Genomic DNA, 19216 nt, shown 5'->3' on the forward strand with positions numbered 1-19216 from the left:
ATTGCCCCATTTAATTTTGATTTTTCTTATATCAGTTCCTTTTCACAGAAAATCAAACACAAATATATTTATATGACCAATATAGCATATTCAACACATATTACCAATAGTCATGAACACATATATATCCAACACATGTTACCAATAGTAGCAAGTTTCATCCGTACATATACATAGTTTCATCTATATTACATAGTTTCATCCATAGGTAGCAAGTTTCACAAGGTCAAAACAAAAACTAAATACAAGCACTCCATCAACCCAAGCTTCCGTGATCTTAAGCAAATCTGTAAAATGGGAAAGAAGAGAGTTAGAAGAAGAAGACTAGAAGAAGAAGATTATTATGATGCGGAAATATGCATGGATTGTCAAAACTTGCATTATCCTACTATCACTAGTACAACAAAGCTACAGGTTGGCATAGTTCATGAACCATGTACATCATGACAAATACAATAACATCCAATGCTCGACTATGAACAAAATTGAACAATTACACCTCACAAAGGCAGAGCATAGAACCAACAAGCAAGTAGGAGGGGTATAAGAGGACTTGAGGAGCTCACTGGAGGGGGTTCTAGCCTAGGCCGAGCTTCATCACCATGGATGCGGCTAGGGGAATCAGACGAGTCTACCATCATAGGAGCAGCAGCACCACCACCGCCAAAACTGGAACGGCCGGAGCGAATCACCATCATATGTGTACATAACACAGCTCACACACGTAGGTACAAAGTAATAGAATACAGACAAGTTACTAAGTGGAGAAGTAGTAGAAGGGACCTAAGCTAGCACCCATGCCAAGAGACATACTACTAGTAAATTGTTGTTATGGGTGAGACAAGAGCACAGGTGGCGCTGCTAGAGAGGGAACTATGGGCACTCGGAATAAATTAACAGAGTATGCATGCCTGGGAAAACTCAAGAGTAAAATTGGAAGTAAATTGAGCCATCTAAACAGTAAAAAAAATAGCACAAGCAAGAACAGAAGTTTAGCAAACAGTCGGAACCACTACGAACTCACTAGCACTAAATCCTTCATGGCTAAAATATAATAACAGAGCAAAAGGATCGAGATGGCTCACGCATCACTCGCCATGAGCTACCTGGGGAAAACAATATGAGCCACAGTTAGCCAATTTTAGGATAACATATGCTGGTGCTCATTCATCCTTGTTCATGTGTGGTTGAAGCCAGCTTTGAAGTCAAACAATGTTATGTGCCGTTCAGGACATAGAACCCAAACTCTCAAACAAACGAGAAAAATTTACAACTCTGGCAACGCCTCTATAACTCCCCCCTGAAACAGGGGTACTGGCAACTACTATGTACGTCATAAGGTTTATTGCATATTCGGTACAGTTTTAAGTGCAGTAGAAACCACAACAATTTATATCATGAGGATTTTGCACCAGCCAAACATATATTGGCCAACCACACAACACATCCATCCTTACAAGAACAACAACAATATAGTATATGTATGGACCAAGCTTGGACTCCGAAGAACTCAGAAGGGATTGAACCTAACAGCCCAACTGATGTGTGGCGACGGCAAGCACGACATCAATTTTATACAACACATGCACCATGAGAGTGATTAGACCTACAAATGAAGCAGTACACCTGTTCAATCATGCCTCAAATGAACTGCTAGATAAAAACAGAGCAATTCACATGACAACAGGAAGGTAAAAGCAGAACCAGAGGATCATGAAGCAGCCGGAGCTGGGATTTTGCTTTTTCTCTGTAACTAACAAAACATGCTAACAAGTTATCGGAACCATTCCATGATGCTACATAGCATTGAAACTAACAATACATGCTTATAAGTCATCAGAGCTACTGCATGATGCTACATGACCCTATCAAGAAACAAATCATCCAATCATGCCAACATAATCAAGCAAAGAAAATCGAAAGCATAATATTTGCTATCAACTCTCACATTTCTTTTTGTTATCTAAGAGACAGTAGGTTGTATATTTGCAGGGTATTAGACAAGTATACAATGAAGCAGAAAATCGAAACTGACAAATCTTCCTAAGCATGGACACCTACAAGAATCTACATTCGTGAATATTTCCAAGCCTGTGCATTTTTAACCAGTTAGACTTACCAATTGTTCAGCAAGAAAAAAAAGTCATATGGAAGTTACATTTGCTTCCAGGCTTTAAGCCCGAAGGTGGGGAACTGGAGGAAGCCGCAGACGTGGCCGCCGGTGTAGAACCTCTAGAAGAATCTCCAGAAGAAGCTGATCCCAAAGTATGATTCAGAAAAATTTGATGAAGCAAATAGTTCGCGACTGAAAATTTAGTTGTTCTGATACCATCCTAAAGAGCACAGCCGCTACAGTATCACTTAGTACTTAGGAGTTGTCATTCTTTAGAAACAATGAAAATAGTAAAAACTAAAAATGTGAAATGGAAAGTATGATAAGATTACAAAGGCCAAAAAAATTCGTGTTCAATTGTCAGTTATACAAATAAGCAGCAGGATGAGTATAACCTACACTTAACTTGTTCAAGTGGTGCTAATTACAGTTGAGTATACCACTCCTTCAGGACATCATGCAGAAAAAATTAGTATAAACTAAATAGCATCAATGAGGACATTGTTATTTCCAAAGGAAAGTGTGCTTTGTTATAGCAAAGACCACAGTTTCCAACAACAATGAGGGCCACAGAAGCTCCCAAGAGCATAGCCTAACTACATGTTGAACCAACATCTCACTAAATATTTGTGTCCGCTAATAACAGAGCATGAGCTCACCATAAACAAATCTTCACATGGTAAATAGACAATCATCTATGTTTACTACAACATTGTCCTGAGTTGTGGTGCTCTCATGGGCCAGCTAGTGAAATATCAATCATATAGGGGCAGGGAGAACGGTTGTAGCATCTGGTATACCTAGATGCAGTACAGAGACGATTTGGGAGTGGCGTCTTCTCCATGCCAAGGACGGTGGCGCTGACATCGATGGTGCTTCTTCAACACGTCATCTTCATAGCCGTAGCACTTGTGTCATGAAAGGAGAATATACTTCAACCCTAAATGATCGCAAGAATCCTAAGAAACACCACATGGTAGCAATAACATATTAGTTTATTTCAAAGTGGCAGAGCATCAAGCTTCTGGAATGAAAAGAGAATTAATTAAATAGCACAAAATCATATTTCAAAGAGGAAAAGCATCAAGAAGGCAATTTAGACAACACAACAACATGAGTTAGTATATTCAAAACGAAATCCTGGAAGACACAAATTGAATTTCACTATACACTGAAATGTTGGACATAGACAAACATGCAATACTGTAAATTGGGTAAAACTCCGGCATCTTGTGTTTCTTTTTTAGTAGCAGTTTAGTTACCACATTTACCTCAGCATTCTATCGATAAATCCATCCCAAAAATGGTTGCAAGCTACCGTGACCTGCATTTCCCTCTTTCTCAGACTGGAGTCACCCAGGAGCATCACCTGCGTATAGTTTCATTTTCCATCAGCGATGACAACTTCAGAATGCTATGTAAATAGTAAAAGAAAGATACAAATTAGGTTCTAAATACTCGGTGTTGTTAGTGTTGTGCCCGACAGTAGCTAGTTGCATGCAAACGAAACAGTATCAACAGAGGAAAGAGGATACATTTAGTGTGAATACAAATTGACAGGCACAACTATAATCAGAAATTATGTACCATGAGAATCTACATATACATGAGATTTTTCTAAAGATAGTTAACAGTGCAAGCATAGAAGAATCCACCAGAGCAAACTGGTGACCATCAGTTATAGCAGCATAAATACAAGATATCTTTGTTTACAGACATTTTAAGCAGTCCTTGTACATATACTGTGGCGGCGGAACGGCAAGCAAGATCTAGTAGTATAATTCATGGCTGCTCAAGCAAATATCGCATCTATTCAAGAGTCCGTTGAAAATCTTATCTGAAGAGATATGATTTCTGAACTCCAGTACAGTATTTCTTATCTGAAGAGATATGATTTCTTGTGGTGCTTCATGCTTGTCCCCATCATTTGCTGTTGCCTAGAGCCTTCTTTGTCCACATAGATTTGGCAGGTGAAGATTTGCTATGGGTTAATAACACAGTAGTAGTGTGAGTTCAACAGCATAGTTTTGTCGGCATAGACCGTGTGCCTTACTGATAGACAACAAGCATACCTGGTTCAAGCGCGCAACCTTGAGCTCGAAGGTCGAGATCTCGGAAGCCTGCTGCTCAAACAGGTCCGTCAGCTTTTAGGCCACCGTGCCCAGGTGGTCGACGGCGTTGACGACGACGGAGTAGCAAAAATCTCAACATTGTGTTCATACCTATGAGTGCCTGGTTGAGTCTCGGAGAGAGAGAGAGAGAGAGAGAGAGATCGTACCGGATCCAAATCAACAGGAGCCAAGCTGCGAGAAATCCATCAATGGTGGCTCAGATCCCGCGCCAGCCCGACCAGCCCCTCGAACGGAGCGCGCAACCTTGAGCTTGAAGGTCAAGATCTCGGAAGCCTGCTGCTCGAACAGGTCCATCAGCTTTTAGGCCACCGTGCCCAGGTGGTCGACGGCGTTGACGACGACGGAGTAGCAAAAATTTCAACATTGTGTTCATACCTGTGAGTGCCTGGTTGAGTCTCAGAGAGAGAGAGAGAGAGAGAGAGAGAGAGAGATCGTATCAGATCCAAATCAACAGGAGCCAAGCTGCGAGAAATCCATCAACGGTGGCTCAGATCCCGCGCCAGCCCGACCAGCCCCTCGAATGGAACGCATCAAGGGACCCGCCTCTCGGTCCACAGCCCGCGCTGCCGCGGACATCCCGAGCCCCGTGGAGTGCGCCGCCGGCCGCAGGTGCCACGATGGCGGTGGTCCCGCTTCTGGAGTCGTCCATGGCCGCCGCCGCGTGCATCTCCTCGTTGACCCCGACTATCGACCACCGGAACGCGAAGAGGAGGCAGGGGCTCGCGACACAGCAGGGCGGGCCGGTGGAGGAGTAGCAGCAGGGCGACGGCGGGGCTCCTAGGGCGTAGAAGGAGGAGGAGGAGGTGGGAGGGAGCAGCGGCGGGTGAGGAAGGAAGGAGCGAGGGGCGTGGGCCTGTGGATTGGGGCTAGGGTGAGGAAGGAAGGAGTGAGTGGCGGCGAATGTTTTTTTTACCTGGATGGGTGTGGAGAGAGGGAGGGGATAACCCCATAGTTTTTTTTACCTGGAAAAAAATAACCCCATCTCTTTGCCATTTGCAAGCAGATGGCAAAGAATCTTTGCCGCCTGCTTGCAGGTGGCAAAGACGTGGGGCTGGTACGCTGTTAAACTCTTGACGGCCACAGGATTTGGCAACCTCTTTGCCATCTGCTGGCAGATGGCAAAGATTATTTGACATCCACTAGCAGATGGCAAAGAATTGGCTGATGGCAACCATGTTCTTTGCCGTCTGTCGGTTCTTTGCCATCTGTTTTTTATAAGCAGATGGCGAAGACGTTCTTTGCCATCAGCTGGCAGATGGGAAAGAGCTGGCTGATGGAAAATTCCCTGTTTCTAGTAGTGATAAGTGATATTGAGGGTAATGGACATCTTGCCTGAAATTCTGCTAGGAAGAAGACCGAATCCATGAACTAGACAAACCAACGTAGTCGAACGAAACCTCACAATCGCAATGTTACCAGGACTATCAAGGAGAAGTGCAACCAGAAAGACGCAAAAACCATGGTAAACAACCATGACATAAGCATGGCATGATGCTAAATCAAGTATGATGCATGTCCGGTTTAATGAGGCATGGCATGGCAAAGTGCACAAACATTACTAGAAGTTAAGTGGAGCTCAATATGCACAACATTTATTTAGTTCACTCTTCTTTAGCTACTCATAAATATTAAATGTTGTTAAACATGGCAAGAGGTGAAGCATAATTAATCTAACTATTTAGGCAAGTTTAACTGAGGCCGGAATCATCAAACAATAATTCTAGAAAATCCCCACATGACATTTAGCAATTTAATGCAAACGAAAATTTTGAACATTTTAAATGTTTTTATCATGATGCGGATAACATATACAAGTTTATGCAATTTTATGAAAATGTTGACATGAGCATGTTATGAAGCATTTGTCACCATGGCGGAACGAAAGGGGTGCCACGCAACGACAACGAAAATGGTGCCATGACAACCTTCCGATGATCCGATAACTCATTGAGATACCAGTGCAATAGAGCAAGTGTGCTGATGTGCAGAACATGCAAAAGATGGTAGGGTGATCCTAGTTACCGGGTTCCCACGGGTCGACGGCATGGAAAACAAGGAGGAACCTGCAAAGAAAACTCGGACACGGTGCAAACACGAGCATCTCATACAACACACATGCATTCATTCACGGGCGTTGTCTTAGGGTTATACCTTCGAAGCGTGCATTTTCGGAGTGAATCTGGTTTGAGGCAGTGTAGGGGAGGTAGACGTTCTCGGGATGGTCGTAGTGGAAGTAGTGGTACACGGCGACGGTAGTTGTACACGAGTTGTAGAGGAATTTGATGGGCCCGAGGTCTCCGGCGTAGTGGTACATATTTCGTAAGCGCTTTGACAGAACATGGGTGTCATGGTACTTGACGATATCTGAGACGGTCTTCGCGTATCCATGCGTAGAGGTACTTGGTGATGTTTCCATGAAGCACAAAACAAAGCACCTGCAAATAGAGGCAACCAGTGCCCCGGTGCTCTGGATGACGGTCGATGCACTTGTGGCCGAACGGAGGAGGAAACAAGGGCATCCAGGAGAAGCATGGAGCGGCCTGCGAGGTTGGCCGTGGTGACGGTGGTGCAATAGGTGGACGAGGGTCATGGCAGCTGCAGCAAGCAGGCACGGAGGCAAAGCCAGAGAGGTCGCTGGTGGTCCAAGGTGGTCATTGGGCGGGCAAGCACGACGAGCAGGGGCGCCCTCGGGTCATGCAGAAGAGGAGGCCAAAGCAAGGCAAGGAGGGCGACGGGGACGGCGCAGAGTTGAGGCGCGGGGCAGAGATGATGGAGAGGAGGAACTTGTGGAGCAGCAGAGGGGAAACGGGAGCAGACGAGCGATTGAGCCAGCGGCTGGGTCCTTCGTGGTGGTGCTATGGAAGGGAGGCGATGGTGTCGGCAGCGGGGAGCTCCGGCAGCGCGCAGGAAGAGTGACTGCAGCAGGAGGGCGGGGCCAGACGAAGAGCATGGGTAGGAGGGGATCGGGACGAGGGTGTAGCTCGTGCGGTTCCTGTGGGTGGCGGTGCGAGGGAGATGTGGAACGAGGAGGACGGGGATCGAGAAGAGCTCTTGCTCGATCGGCTAGGGTTAGAGAGGGGATCGGCCGGGGTTAGGGTTATAGAGGATTTAGGTGGGCTGTGGGGGAAGGATGGTTCGGCCTGGGCTATCTCTCTTCTCCCTCTCTCTCATGTTTTATTTAACAAAGAAGAATTAAAGAGAATAAAAGAAAGAGAGGGTTAGGGAAAGAATTTGCGCATGCGGATAATTTTCCCGGTCTCATAAAAATGAGCTTGATCCAAGAAAAATAGAAAGTGAGCATGGGTGTGAAGTTGAATTCAACCTCATTTGAATTAATTCCGATTCAAAAGGGTTTGGACTAGGGCTAGGATTTAGAAGTGCCCAAAAATGCTAAGAATTTAGAAAGAGCCTCGATAGATGGGAAAAGAATTATAGGCAAGGTTACAGAGAAAAAACTTGAAGAAGGAAAGGCCTAGGGATTTATCATGCACGTGTGTTGTGGTAAATTACAAATTAATGGAATATAATTTTTATAGCTCCCTAATAATATTGGGAGGATATATGTTATAAAGAGAAATCACCATGTGAATTTCCCTTGATTGAAATGGATCAAAGATCCATAAAATTTATTTATTTGAGTTTAAAAAGGGGGTGCATGATGACATGATGCAATGCACAAGATGCAAAGATGAATGCAACGAACAAAACTAATCACATGTTGAAACTCAGAACAGCTGGAAGTCTTCTAGAGCGGCGGTCTTGGGGCGTTACAACTCTCCTCCACTTATAAGAGATCTCGCCCCGAGATCTAGGGATGGCACCAGGGTGAAACGAAAGAAGGAAGAGGTAAAACTAAGTTGCTTCTTTGACAAAAGAGTGAAACCACGAGCTTTGAGAGGTTGAACAAATTGGAAGAAAGAATACAATGGAGATGAACGAGATTGCAAACACTCCCTTGGCAAAGAGGAACAAGGAATACAACAAGAACCAAGGATCAAGGAACAATATAGACTTTGAACGCACATTGGCTGAAGAGAAGCAAGGAAAGAAAAATTCAGCAGCATTCCGGTTGACAAGAGGAGTAAAACTTGGCAAGATGAAAAGAACATGAAGAGATGACACAACACTCCGGTTGAATGGATAAGCAAGGAAAAGATCATGATCTTGACACAACGAGACGATGGGCCAAAGAGAGCAACATCACCATGCCTCCGGAATGAAAGAATAGAAGTTGGATTGATGGAAAGAAAAGAATGGAGAAGAAAATGACAAGTCGTACCACAAATGAGCTTGGAAAGCACCCTTCCAAGATGGTTATAACAGAGTTATTGAAAAAAACGAAACGAATAAGCTTGTATTGGGCTTATGGAAAACTTCTCAAAATTGAGGCAAAATTCTGCCACTGCATAAACAAGTAATATAATTGATAACACCAACGAGATGAAAAAAACTTCTTCCATCAAGATGATAGAGAGATAACTTGGATCATTGATAAACACCACGATAGCAACATTCCTTGGGGAAGGCATTAGGTGAAATATGACACAAGATAACTCCAACAAGGAGATTAATTGGTTTAAAAGATCTCTTGGGCGAAGAGAAAATGATGGATTTAAATATTACACTCTCGAAAACTTGTGAATCATGAAACGCGAAGGGAAATTATCACCAATGACATAACACCACCTCAAAAGATGAGATAGGAAGAAGTGCACTTTGGATGCAAGATGAAGAATGCTTTAACTCCTCAAAACAAAACATGTGTTGAGCACCCTGTTTAATTTTGAATATATCTTGGCGGATCATAACTTCGAGACAAAACATGAAGAACAATTGAGGAATGAAAAGAATCCTTGACGAACCACCATGTAGAACCTCCATGAAGAACTCCGGTAATAAAAGAATGATAGAAAGAAAGAGAAGTTGAAAACACAAGGCGAAGCCTTGTAATGATTTAGATGGAGCTTCGTGACGATATAACCGAGAAACTTGGAACTCTGAAAAAGAAAAGATGAAGCATCTCAAACCAATAGAAATGACATGATGAACAACTCTCTAAAGAAGAAACTAGATCACTTGGATGAAACAATAATAAGAATTATGTTATGCGTATCCTTCACCAATTTAAATTGATGACAAGCAACGGATTTGGCATACTACTTATTCTCGTAGAAAGTATTAAGAGAGATATAGCGTAAACTAGAGAAAAGTCTTCAACGATCCACCAGTGGGATTTAAACAACGAATAAGTTAATATGAGAACATAGGAAGAGGAATCTTGAACAAACCGCCGTAAGAATTGGAAATGAGAGTAGCAAAGGCACAATTCACTGGGAAGAATTGGAAAACGAATGAAGATACTAGAGGGGATTTAGATACATGAGAACAAAGAGATGATGAGCTGACTGGAGAGTATACTTGAACGATCCACCGGTAAGATTTGGAGAACAAGAGTTGAAGGCTGAGAATGAGTAATATTCAGAAATGATGGCCTTCGGATGATCGAGAAAGGAAGCAACTCCTGAAATGCGTCAGATGGACGAAAAGAATTCTCACAATCAAAAACAATTATGAGAGGATGGAATCAAGCTAGAACCATGAACCTTGAAGAGAATGGAGCAAGATTTAAGATAAATCCTTCTTCGGTCTTCAACTGTTGAGAATGATGATGAGAACCACCATGAATTGTTGAGGCACTCCGGAATGAAGAATAGAAAGTTTGAACCAATGATCAAAAGAATATGAAAGCGAACTTGGAGGACATGATAAATCATTCTTATGCCAAACTTTGAAAGATTTTGAGAATCGCTCCTGATAATTAGAAGAGTCAGGTAAGATCCTGGTAAAAGACCTGTGGGTTAGGGCCCACTCAAAATAAAACACAGTTGAACGATTTTGAAGAGAGATTGCACTAGCTGAATTAAATGACTTGAATGAGATAATAATCTCCAAATAGCTTGAACGGATCTTGAAAGAAAAGACGAGCCTTCTGAGATATCTTTAGCACTCCAGAACAAATCAATAGAGAGAAGTGAATGATTAAGAGGTGCATCGGCATGAGAAAGCATTTGCTACAAGGAAAGGAATATGATCAACACCGCAAGCTTGAATTGGACCCACCGGAGAAGAAACAACAACGAAGGATGATGAACTTGAAACTGTTGAGCATCTTCTTGGGAAATCACCGGATAAGAACATTGAAAGAAAAGAATGAATAGACTTCTCACAAATAAAAGGATACATGATTAAGAAATCTGAGTCCTTGAAGAAAAGGGTGGGAGGATGGGAAAAACAAAGGCAACTTGGGACGGATGGAACAAACACCGGCGAGAAAACTAAGAGTTTATCTTGCGGATGTTGAAATGATCAGATCCACTTGAAGAGAAGCACACCGGTTGGAAATGAATTAACATGGCAACCTTAATGATCAAAAAGGATTAGCACTCCCATAGAAATATGAGAACACCATTTAGGGAAGGTATGGATCAACACTTGACATCGAAGCAACTCGAATACCACAACTCAAAACAAAACAAAGGATTTGGCTTGCAGGATAAGTCGGAACAAATACATATGATAGAGATTTACCCAATCCCATATCATGCATCTGTCGGAAAGATATTCTAGCAGCTACTTGAATTCGCACCTATAAACTCCTGAAACTTTCTGAATATGCAATCTGGTGTTGGGGATACGGGGGAAGCAATATATCTCACCCAACTAAACAATCCCTACATCAAATTGTATACATCCGTTAAGACATAACCAAGAAAACTCTGGAAATCGGGTACCTCAACCTTTGAAAAGCATCAGTTATACAAGCTATGACAATACTCCCAAACTCCAACCCTAGTACTGGGTGGCGTCGAGGTTATCTCACCAACAATTGCATAAAAGAGATTTTTTATGTCGGCGAACTCAGGTATTCCAGAACTGCAACGATAAAATTGTGATGACAACACCTCGGAGCTCAACTCCCCGGGACACTGCCAGATCCCCTAAATGTCAGGAGGCAACAACAACTATGTTCTCGTCACAAGAATATCGGAATGATCCCAAGATACCCTCGTGATCCTAACAAATTTTTTAGTGAAATTTGAGGAGAGGAAAGTCAAAACATCTACGTCAAGAGGCTTCACCAGAGCGACGAAGGGGACTGAGGAGTAAAAAGAATCCTACTCTCCGATATATATAATCCTTAGACTCAAAACATTTTCGTTCTAGACTCAACAACGTCAGCGATTCGATCAAGCAGGGGACTCCTAAGTCAGGGATGGCTCTGATTACCAACTTATAACGCCCATGATGCGTCTATATCTCCCACGTGTCGAGGCACCACTTAGAGGCATAATCGCATTGTGGTTTTGTCGCAAGAAGGATCATTTTCACACAATCCCATGTATTGAACAAGAAAGGGATAAATAGATTTGGCTTACAATCGCCACTTCACACAAAGATCATATAATTCGTACATCATTCAGAGTACACATATAGTCCGACTACGAACAAATCCAGATTAAAAGAAGATAACCCCAAATTCTAGATCCCCGATCGTCCCAACTGGGCTCCACTACTGATCATCCGGAAACATAACATAGTAACGACCAAGGTCCTTGTCGAACTCCCACTTGATTTTGGTAGCATCACCTGCACTGGTATCATCGGCACCTACAACTGTTTTGGTAGTATCTGTGAGTCACGGGGACTCAACAATCTCAAAACCCGCGAGATCAAGACTATTTAAGCTTATGGGTAGGATAATGTGATGAGATGGATTTGCAGCAAGCGCTAAGCAAGTATGGTGGCTAACATACGCAAATAAGAGTAAGATGAGAAGCTACGCAACGGTCATGAAGCTATAAGTGATGAAGAAGTGATCCTGAAACTACTTACGTTCAAACATAACCCAAACCGTGTTCACTTCTCGGACTCTACCGAAAAGAGACCATCACGTCTACACACACGGTTGATGCATTTTAATTAAGTAAAGTGGCAAGTTCTCGACAATCGGGCACGGCTCTCAAAAGTTTATACCCTGCAGGGGTGTCCCAACTTAGCCCATCACAAGCTATCATGAACAACGAAGATATTCCTTCTCCCAGAACACCCGATCAGGCTCGGAATCCCGGTTACAAGACATTTCGACAATGGTAAACAAGACCAGCAAGACTGCCCGAATGTGCCGACTGATCCCGATAGGAGCTACACATATATCGTTCTCAGGCCACACCGGATGAACACTACGTACATGAACCGAAGACATCGTGTGAAGGGGCGGCACCGCAAGTGCCTCTAGGTTGGACCAACACTCAGAGGAGCACTGGCCCGGGGGTTTTAAAATGAAGATGACCCTCGGGTTTGCAACTCCCAAGGGAAAAAGGCTTAGGTTGTTAGGCAAATGTAAAACCAAGGTTGGGTCTTGCCGGAGGAGTTTTATTCAAAGCGAACTATCGAGCGGGTCCCATAACCCCAACCGCGTAAGGAACGCAAAATTAAGGAACATAACACCGGTATGACGGAAACTAGGGTGGCAAGAGTGGAACAAAACACCAGGCATAAGGTCGATCCTTCCACCCTTTACCAATTATATAGATTCATTAACTAAAATAAGGGATATTGTGATATCCCAACATAAACATGTTCCACCATGTAGCAATCTTCAACTTCACCTACAACTAACAACGCTATAAGAGGGGCTGAGCAAAGCGATAGCATAGCCAAACAACGGTTTGCTAGGAAGGTGGGTAAGAGGCTTGACATGGGAATATGGGAGGCATGATAAAAAGTGGTAGGTAGCGCGACATAGCGATAGAACAAACAACTAGCAAGCGAAGATAGAAGTGATATCAAGGGTAATGGTCATCTTGCCTGAAATTCCGCTAGGAAGAAGACCAAATCCATGAAGTAGACGAACCAACGTAGTCAAACGAAACCTCGCAATCGCAATGTTACCGGAACTATCAAGAAGAAGCGCAACCGGAAAGAAGCAAACACCATGGTAAACAACCATGACATGAGCATGGCATGATTTAAAATCAAGTATGATGCATCTCCGATTAAAGGAGGCATGGCATGGCAAAGTGCACAAACAATACTACAAGTTAACTGGAGCTCAATATGCAACGAGTTGCATATTGACGGAACTTCACAACAATTATTTAGTTCACTCTTGTTTAGTTACTCATCAATATTAAATGTTGTTAAACATGGCAAGATGTGAAGCACAATTAATCTAACTATATAGGCAAGTTTAAATGAGGCCAGAAAAATCAAGAAATAATTCCTGAAGATCCCCACATGACATTTAGCAATTTAATGCAAACAACAATTTTGAACATTTTAAATAATTTTACCATGATGCGGATGACATATACAAGTTTTTGCAATTTTATGAAAATGTTCACATGAGCATGTTATGAAGAATTTGTCATCATGACAGAACGAAAGGGGTGCCACGGCAATGACAACGAAAATCGTGCCACGGCGACATTCCGATGATCTGATAACTCATTGAGATACCGGCGCAAAAGAGCAAGTGTGCGGATGTGCGGAACATGCAAAAGATGGTCGGGTGATCCCCGTTACCGGGTTCCCACGGGTAGACGGCATGGCAAATGAGGAGGAACGTGCAAAGATAACTCGGACACGGTGCAAACACGAGCATCTCATACAACACACATGCATTCGTTCACGGGCATTGTCGGTGTCAAAACCGGCGGACCTCGGGTAGGGGGTCCCAAACTGTGCGTCTAGGCGGATGGTAACAGGAGACAAGGGACACGATGTTTTACCCAGGTTCAGGCCCTCTTGATGGAGGTAAAACCCTACGTCCTGCTTGATTGACATTGATATTGTGGATGTTTACAAGAGTGGATCTACCACGAGATCAAGGAGGCTAAACCCTAGGAGCTAGCCTATGGTATGATTGTAATGGTTGTTGTTGTTGTCCTACGGACTAGATCCATCCGGTTTATATAGACACCGGAGAGGGCTAGGGTTACATAGAGTCGGTTACAATGGAAGGAGATCTACATATCCGTATCGCCAAGCGTGCCTTCCACGCCAAGGAAAGTCCCATCCGGACACGGGGCGAAGTCTTCAATCTTGTATCTTCATAGTCTTGGAGTCCGGTCGATGATGATAGTCCGGCCGATGATAGTTCGGCTGATGATGGTAGTACGGCTATCCGGACACCCCCTAATCCAGGACTCCCTCAGTAGCTGCCGAACCAGGCTTCAATGACGATAAGTCCAGCATGTGTGTAGTCTTCGGCGTTGCAAGGCGGGTTCTCCTTCAAGTTCTACGTACCTTCCGAACAGTGTCCGGCTTCCTCATCAATGGTGCATGTCTTGGCTTCCACGCCCAATAATGGCCGTCTTCCACGCGTTGTGCGAATGTGAAAAGCCAGGGTGTCTTTTATGTTTTACCCCCTAGTTGTGCAAATAATCTACCTATAAGGGAGGCAAGAATCCAGATCCAAATCTCCATCTTCCTCCTGCGAACACTCATCGGAGCGCTTTCGACCAAGAATCCATTCCATCATGGACCTTCAACGCAGCTCCTCTTCTCGCGCTCCCAGTCCTTTGCCAGGATATTGGAGGAGATGCTCTGTTCCGCACAACGTGTTGGTGAAGCTCCAAGCGGGGGGATATCTTCCTCCCGCCTTCATGGTTCCGGTTCGAGTCGGGCTGGCCACCTACAAAGGTGGGAAGCAAGCGGAGGTTACCCCAAATCCCAACAAAGGGGAGCGGGTATGCTTCGTCCCCTATCTGATATGGGGGCTCAGATTTCCTATACATCCATTCCTCCGTGGGCTCCTGGAGTTCTACGGACTCCGGCTTCATCACCTCACGCCCACCTCAATCCTGCATATCGCGGGTTACGTAGCTCTTTGCGAGCTATTCCTGGTCGTCGAGCCCCATTTCACGCTGTGGAAGAGGTTGTTCTGCCTTGTACCCCGTTCTCATGAGGGGTCCATATATCAAGTGGGCGGCGCCGAAATATGGCGCATTGCCGGGACCGGATATCCATCTGGAACCCCTAAGAAGGCGTCCGAAGACTGGCCTTCGGAATGGTTTTATATAGAAGACGCTCCGCTGCCGGACCCTGTTCGGATCGGCCTCCCAGAGTTCAGAAATGTTCCTCTAAAGAAACGCCTTAGTTGGCGTCCGCGGAGCCCCCAACTGGAGGAAGACAAGAGCGTCCATTATTTGATGGGCCGAATAAGGTTACTGGCCCATGCCGGGTTGACCATGATTGGAGTCATGGCAACATGCATTATGCGGGGGGTGCAGCCACTACAATACAGGGGCCACCCCATGTGGGATTTCAGCGGGGAGGACGATGCCACCCGTCATGGCCGCAAAGGGCCGGATTCAGTCGAAGATCTGGTGACGATCCTGTCCGGCCTGTATAAGGGGGAGAAGGACGATTTCTTTCGGATGAACCCGTTAAATGGGTTCTCCATGAATAATCCCCGGCCTTGGGTAAGCGAACACTCTGCATGCCCGACACATGCTTTTTGAAACTTAAGTTTCTTATATTGTGTTCTTCTTTTGACGCAGGAGCTGCGCCGGATCGTGGAGGACATGCTAAGTCCAGCTCCGCAACCCGAGGATCCAGAGAGATCCCGGGATCCGGCCTCCGAAGAGGATCCGGACATAATGGTGGAGCTAATCGACGGGGTGTTCCACCAGCTCAGCATGGACAATGCTTTAGTTGCCATCACGCCCGACTATCCCGGACTGTATCCAGCTTCCCAGGTGATTGCGACCGAAGTCCTGACACCGTCATTCCATCCTTGCTTATTTCTGACCACCGTATATGACGGCTGTCAGGACCCCGACTCAATGCCACATCGATCTAGCATGTAACACCTCATATCACTTTGCGGCCTCACGCACGGTATTCCCACGGGTGTCGCCTTACCTTTGCCCGGGACCGTTTGCGCCTTTTGGCACACGTATATGATAGTGTCGCTAGCATCCATATGATAAGGAGCCCGGGCTGACATGGCTAGTCGTAAACCCAAAGTGGCACTAACTTACAGGGATAGGCATCCATGACCCAGTATCGAACGTGTCGGTCATCAGCGAGTGAATCCAGGCTGTAGCACTGGGCTAGCAGGACTCCGGTGAACCGGGCTGTAGCGGGCTAACAGGACTCCGGTATTCATCGCGTGACATTTCCCCGAAGGGACAGACACAGGAACGAAGAAGGACACATGCCGCCAGCCTAAGTGTTCCGGAGCAGTAGCAAGCTACCATGGCTCAGTGGAAACACTAGGAGACATTTCCCGGTAAGAGAGGCTACTAAGGATAAACAACTAGATAGCCAGATCCCACACATACCAAGCATTTCAATCATACACACAATATGCTCGATATGTGCAAATACAACATGGCATCACAACATGACTCTACAACTCAAGTATTTAGTCAATAGGATCCGAGGAGCGAGATATTACAAACAGGGGTCTCATGACCCAACACTCAGAGCATACATATCAAAGCACAAGCGGAAGCTATCATGTCTGAGTACAGACGTCTATAACTGAAAAAAAGGCTAAGAAGCCTGACTATCTACCAGATCCTGCCGAGGGCACAAGATCGTAGCTGAGGTATCAAGCTAAACGTCGAAGTCCACGTGGAACTACTAGTGAGACCGAAGTCTCTCTGCAAAAACATAAAATAGGCAAACGTGAGTACAAATGTACCCAGCAAGACTTACATCAGAACTAACTACATATGCATCATTATCAACAAGGGGATGGTGGGGTTTAACTGCAGCAAGCCAGCTTTGACTCGGTGGCTATCCTAAACTACGACTGCAAGCAACTCTTTTGAGGTGGCGCACACGAGTCCACATATTCACCATATCAATACACCACTATGGATCCGCTCCCGTCTCCCTACGAGAACGCCATCCATAGCACTCACACTTATCTTGCGTATTTTAGAGTATCCACTTTGACTTGTCTATGAACTGATATAAGCAACCCAGAAGTCCTTTACCGTGGACACGGCTATTCAAATAGATGATGTTAACCCTGCAGGGGTGTACTTCTTCATACATGTTTCCACCACTTAGCGTCTGCACACGACATGTGCTCGGCAGACTTCAAGCGAAAGCCGACGTGGGTGTAGACCACGACCTACCTAAACACTCAAGTCTCTAGTCCAGGTTTATCGCCTATTCGGGTTCCATCCATGAGGACATCCGGCCGGAGTTTCGCTCACAGCCCCAAATGATGTGAACAGGGTTCCGTGACACCAAACGGGCGCCCGGTATACCCGGCCACGTGCCTACCGCATCACAGCCCACCCCTCCGGTCAGCGCTGTGCACGGCCTCCAGCATACTACAAACACCAGAAACTACTTGCAACTCCTGGACAGAGGACTTGGGTGAATAAGAAGCCGAGCGGGTCATATTTCAGGGCCCAATGTATGGTAGTAGCTGAATCATGGATCACAAACACAGAACTCAGTTCCTGAGGACGGCTGCAATGAGACAACCCACCATGTACTCCTACATGGCCTCTCACCGCTACCTTTACGAAATCGTGTTCACACACTTAGTTCACACGCAGTAGGACATGTTCACGCACCTCTGATTCATCCCCGATGAATCAGACCTGACTCAACTCTAAGCAGTAGCAGGCATGACAAACAAACATGAATTAGTAGGCACAACAGGGCTCAAACAACTCCTACTCATGCTAGTGGGTTTCATCTATTTACTGTGGCAATGACAGGTCATGCAAAGGATAAAGGGTTCAGCTACCGCAGCAAGTAACAGATGAATCGATGTTGTCCTAATGCATTAAAAGAGAGCAGGAGCGAGAGAGTAGGATTGTATCGGAATGAACAAGGGGGTTTTGCTTGCCTGGCACTTCTGAAGATAACATTGAGTCTTCATTAGTGTCAGCGATCACAACGTCGGAACATCGTCTACCGGGAGGGAACAGATACCGGCAACAAAGAAGAAATACAATCAATGCAATGCACAATATGATGCATGCTCATGACATGGCAATATGAATGTGTTTTGAGCTAATGCAACTAGCAACAGATTAAATGAAGTTGGTTTGAATACAAGATTCAAATTCAAACTCCATATGTGATTATTCAAATGCCAGTAATTGATTTGTGCTGAACAGCAGTTATAAGTTGTTCTAACATGCATGAAAATGGTACAGATGGATTCCTTGAATTTTTCAGATAATTTTTCATATATAAATTATTTAATTTGGAGTTACGGTTGAATTTCTATGATTTATTGAAGTTTAGGGCATATTCTGAAAATAAATAAATCATTTCTGATTTATTTAAAATCCCAAAAGCATATACTGCGTCAGCATGACGCCGGGGTGACGTCAGCAGGTCAAAGGCGTCGACCAGGTCAAACCTGACCAGTGGGACCCACTGGTCAGTGACCCAGTCAACTAACCAAGTTAGTTAGCCCTAACTAACTGCATTGGGCCCACTGGTCAGTGACTAACCTAAATATGATTAGCCCTAACGAACTTAGTTAGCCGGGCGGGGCCCGCATGTCAGTGGCTCACCTAATTAACTAAGTTAATTAACACTAACTAACTAACACTAATTAGGCAGGCGCCTGGGCCCACACGTCAGGGGGGGTCAACCCCTGGGCCGATCAGGTCAAACCTGCCGGCGACATGTCGCCGGCAACGACAGTAGCGGCGGGGCGGCTCGGAATTGTGATACAGGGAGCCATTCGAGGCGCCGCTGGGCTCTACGGGAAGCTGGTGATCCCGCGCATCCAACAGTGCAACCGGGGCGAGCTGGGGTGGCCGTAATCCTCGCCGGCGTCGAGCTCAGCGGCTGCCGAACCTCGGGCGTTGGCGGAAACGGTGCTACGGTGCACAACAGGGAGAACCCGTGGGTGCTGCAGGTTCACAGGAGCGCGGCGAGCACGCTGGTGATGCTCGGGCGAGCGGACGAGCTCAGG

The 19216-nt window shown here is 45.1% G+C and overlaps 1 long non-coding RNA gene across 5 annotated transcripts; it reads right to left on the minus strand.

Moving 5' to 3' along the window:
* Positions 1–227: 227 nt before the first annotated feature.
* Positions 228–5321, minus strand: LOC123044828 (uncharacterized). Of its 5 annotated transcripts, XR_006420527.1 has the most exons (7): positions 4621–5319; positions 4392–4518; positions 4186–4316; positions 3385–4094; positions 2914–3072; positions 567–2254; positions 228–287 (listed from the first exon to the last, which is right to left on the minus strand). It is a non-coding gene; the product is annotated as an uncharacterized lncRNA (long non-coding RNA). The 5 variants fall into 5 exon arrangements; XR_006420526.1 differs by having other exon boundaries at positions 4186–4518; positions 4621–5321; XR_006420524.1 differs by having other exon boundaries at positions 4392–5317.
* Between the last annotated feature and the right edge of the window lie 13895 nt (positions 5322–19216).

The sequence above is a fragment of the Triticum aestivum genome, chromosome 2B (assembly GCF_018294505.1).
Source record: "Triticum aestivum cultivar Chinese Spring chromosome 2B, IWGSC CS RefSeq v2.1, whole genome shotgun sequence".
NCBI lineage: Eukaryota > Viridiplantae > Streptophyta > Magnoliopsida > Poales > Poaceae > Triticum > Triticum aestivum.